The sequence below is a fragment of the Phalaenopsis equestris genome, unplaced genomic scaffold (assembly GCF_001263595.1).
Source record: "Phalaenopsis equestris unplaced genomic scaffold, ASM126359v1 Scaffold204869, whole genome shotgun sequence".
NCBI classification, from domain to species: domain Eukaryota; kingdom Viridiplantae; phylum Streptophyta; class Magnoliopsida; order Asparagales; family Orchidaceae; genus Phalaenopsis; species Phalaenopsis equestris.
This window is the reverse complement of record NW_018224399.1, coordinates 21,278-25,806: the sequence shown is the minus strand read 5'-3', so window position 1 is coordinate 25,806 and position 4,529 is coordinate 21,278.

The following is a 4,529-nucleotide window of genomic DNA, read 5'->3' as shown; positions in this document are numbered from 1 at the left end:
TTTTGAAAAAAGTAGCAAAAAGGAGAAAATTTGAAGCAAAATATAGAACATTGTGATTATGATGCCTGAGGCACCAAATTACCAGCTAAAGCGCCATTTTCCCGAGAGTTGACACGTGTAGTGCCATTATACATAGAAGTGGTGCCTGAAGGGCCGGAGCCCAAAACTGCGCTGACTTAAGTAACTTTGTGCTTGCAGTACCATAACTTGTGCATGAAGTGCCAAAGATGATATTTGATGGATTATGGCTGTTTATGACTAATTTTGAGCTGACTATGAAGGTTTCAAATGTTTTAAACACCCCATGGAGTGGTTAAACTTATCTAAACATATTGGAAGGCTCACTAATGAAGGGATATGTCTCTTGAATGAATGAGCATATCTTTTGGGATTCAAAAGGTGTGAATTTAGGAGCAAATTTGGGGGAATTTTGAATTCTTTTTTAAAGGAGGGAACCACTAATTAAAAACAAGAGGAGTCTAGGGCTAAAAGAGGTTTGGTGGCAAGAGAAGAGAGAGGTGAGAGGCAAGTGGGAGAGTGAGGGTCTTGGATATTTTATTCTAAGATTATAAGAGGAAAGGGAATGTGAGATATTTCTACTTCATTACATTTCTAAGAGACAATTGAGAGTTATTGTAAAGAGGGAAAGTTCTTAAAAGGAACTTCTAGTGATTTGCTTGGGAAGACGTGTGAGATAAGTTGTGTCTTTTATTTCTTTGTTTTGTACACTTACTTTTATATATGAAATCTGTGTTATGTTGTTTCCTTCTCATAAATTTTGAGTAGTATTCATTATTCTTCTCCCTAATCTTAGTATGTTTTGTGAAAATTGATTTTGTTTTATACGGTTTTGAATGACAATAATTTGGGAAGATTTAAACTCTGATCTTCATTTGGTTTTCATTCTAGCCAATTGAAAAGTGAAAATGTGTTAAGAAACATATGATTCCAAAAGGCCATGATTTCTTCAACATGGTAGAGTCACATTCAATTCCATGGGTTAGAATGTAATCCATAAGGTTGACTGCCAAAAGATTGGGAAATATACTTTGTTGGATAAAAAATTTGATATTTTAAGGTGAAAGATTAAAATCCTCAATTTTTTCCAATTGATTGGAAACTAATGCAAGATTGTTAGCCCTCAATTGAGGGAGATGTGGGAGCTCTGGAGTGAGAGCTGGTATCCTCTCAACATAACCACAAAATTAGGGACCAAACTTTGGATTAGCCAATTTTCTTTATGCACATAAAAGAGGGCAAGGATAAATGATTTTAATTACTTCACTGTTGACTTCACTTTTAGTTGAGGTATAGTTTCCTCTTTAGTAGCCTAGGATCTAGCCATAGGACTTTCCTGTTGAGTATTCATAGAGGACTAGAAAAGGAACCCTCACCATTAGAAATTTTAAACTTTCCTTTGCTCAACTTGAAGTTCCAAATGTTGGTCCTAAACACTAGCACTTAGTAGGTGAGGTCAATATGGGGGAGCTCAAGGAGCATCCCTATAGGAATGCTTGACCTTAAGGTTCACCATGGGTGTTGGTCTAGAGCTAATTCACCCACATACACTCACTTTCACTTACAACCCACCCAGAAATCTAAATCCAAACTTGTTGACTTTGACCCCTTAACCCTTTAGGAGACTTGTAGATGGTCCCCTAGACCCATTAGCCCTAGGCTAGAGTCTAGCTTAGACCAGCACATGAACGACCTAGAGCAGAGGATTCCATTGGACCATGGCTCAAATAGGGTGGTCGGTACCTCACCTTCACCGAAATACCAAACTTGGTCTTTTATCCCCAAATATACCCAATTTACCAAAACACCCCCAATTCCCAAATTAGACGAAAGTTCCCGAAATTACCCAAATCACCCAAATTTATTCAAAAATCATTTCAAACCATTTAAAACTACCCAAATTGCCCAAAACCACCCAATTTTTTCAATATTGCCCAAATACCCCGAAATTGGCCAAAATTGTAAAATTACCCTTGATGCCCTAAACTTTCCCAAAACCCTCAAAATTATTTCAAATGTCTCCAAAACCAATTTATTAAACCCAATTTGACCAATTCGACCATTTTGACCAAAACCCCCAAATTTCCCCTAAAGGCCCAATTTTTCCAAATTCACCCAAAACTGCCCCTAAAGGCCCAATGTTTTGAGCTCAATTTTGATCCAAACCAAAACCCCCAACTTTGACCATATGACCCAATCTCACCCAATTGAACCCCATATCCCACTCAATTGCCTCCATTTGGATCCTAAAATTTTTCTAAAATTCCTAATAACTAGATTGAGCCCTCAATTGGCCTTGTTCAAACCTTAATTTCACCCAATTTCAACTAAAATTCAAAATCTCCAAATTTACCCCAATTTAGCCACATGCTCAAATTCCGCCAAATTGAGTGCCCTAATCCTGAAATTAGCACCCAATTAATGTTGGAAACTCTTCATGACATTCCCCAAGACCATTTTAAACTCTCAATTTGGACATAACTCAACTCTAGCCTAACCTAAACCCAAGTCAAACCCAACATACCCAAATTGATCAAATGCCCAAATTTCTTCAAGTTGACCCACCAAATAAATTCAAAACCACTAAAATTCTTCTCTAAAACTCTCATGACAATCACTCACAAAAAATTGATAAATTAAATGGGCTTAATGTCATGGCTAGCCTAAACCAAACCAAACTTCAAGATAATTTGACCTGAATTGAACCCCTTCACCAAAATTGATAGCTATATCAGAGTGACCAAATTAATGTCACCACAGCCACCATTTAGACTCTATTGTCTAGCTTAAACTAGCCTAAACCAACCTAAACCACATAGGTGAGCTATGGACAATTGGTCGCTTGATTAAGGGATCTTAACCATATTTATCCTTATTTTGAAAATACTTTGCCATCATCACTTGCCATTCGGAGTAAATCATATTTAACCCTTCCCTGACCTCTCTGAGCCAAGAGGTGACTGAACCCCAGCCAGCCACCATCTAAGCTGCCATAAATAGTCAACCCCAAATGAGCCCAAATAGCCAAAACCCAAATATTGAACTCTCTGACTTGGCTCACTCCAATTGGATGCTTGTGATTTTCTTCACTCCACCTCAGCAAGCCTTAGCACCAACTACCAAGCCCTGAGCTCCATCAGGTAGCCATGAATTTAAACTGACCTTTCCATGGCAAAAGTGGAGGTTAGCAAAATCCTTGGAAAAACTCTTCCCACTTGCTTCCAGAGACTCTCCAACAAATCCTAAGCTCGATCCCACTACTTTCCCCCACTGGTTCTTTCTATGAGAGCTCAATTTTGAGCTCAAAAATTCAGCTCAAATAATGACATATTTCCACACACCTCCATAATCCACCAAACTCCAATTAACTGTGCCCACACCATCAACATAGTGAGAGGAGTTGATCCCCGACAAAAGCCCATCCCAAGCAGCCTCTAACATAGCTCTAGACAAACACTTGAAATTGAGCTTGGTCAAAATCATATCTAGATAATTCACCAGGACCTAGAACTTCATCTGGAGGTTAGTTGGACCCAATCAAAGCTACCACAACCATCGGATTGAGACCTCCCCTCTTAGACAAACGTATTGAACCTCAACCCTAAACCGAGCTTGTTTTGATTTTCCATGTGTAATGGTATGATTTCATGCTTGATTAACCAAATAAATATGTTTTTCTTAAGTAGATGAAGGTTTAGAAACAAACACCATGCAATTTGGTTGAGTTTAGACAAAAATGTTAAGTTTTTAGTGTGAACGGTTCACGGGCTAGGTCATTTGGGGATGATAACAGGGAGCCATCCGATCACGTGTTTATTTGATGAATGAAGGACATTGGGCCATACCAACTCTTAATGTGAAAAGGCGGGCTGTGTGGCAGTTAAGGTGGATGTTGGCACAAAATGGTGAAGTGTCGCGTGTGAGTTCAGAACTGTCATAGGATGAGTTGATGTTGTGTGTTTAAGTAGAAAAATATGGATTATTTAAATTAAATTAAATGCCTGAACTTAAAAAATCCATATCTTTCTCTAGAAAAATCATCAAAATCAAAGAAAAATATCCTCTTACTCAGTGAATAGAAGAAAATAATGTGAACTAGAAATAAAAGTTATTTTCTTATTGTCTAAATTTTAATGAATTAAAAACTTTATAGAGTATTTTAATTCATTATGATCAAACATTACTCACATGATCAAACATTATATGATCAAACATTACTCACCATGGCTTGAAATTTTAAGGGTTTGTTCCTCATGATAGAGGCTACGCTCTCTAATTTTTCCATGGTCAGAGGACATCTCCGTGTCTCTCACCCTAATTTTCAATCTAAGATGACTCTTTTGGCTTATTTTAATTATATAAATTAAAATATTGTTACCTCACTTTTGGTTGAGGTCTAGAAATTTCTTTATTAGCCTAGGTCTAGCCATAGGACTTTTCTACTGACTAGTCTTAGAAAACTAGAAAAGGTACCCTCACCATTAGAAACTCAAAACTCTTTTCTTTACTCA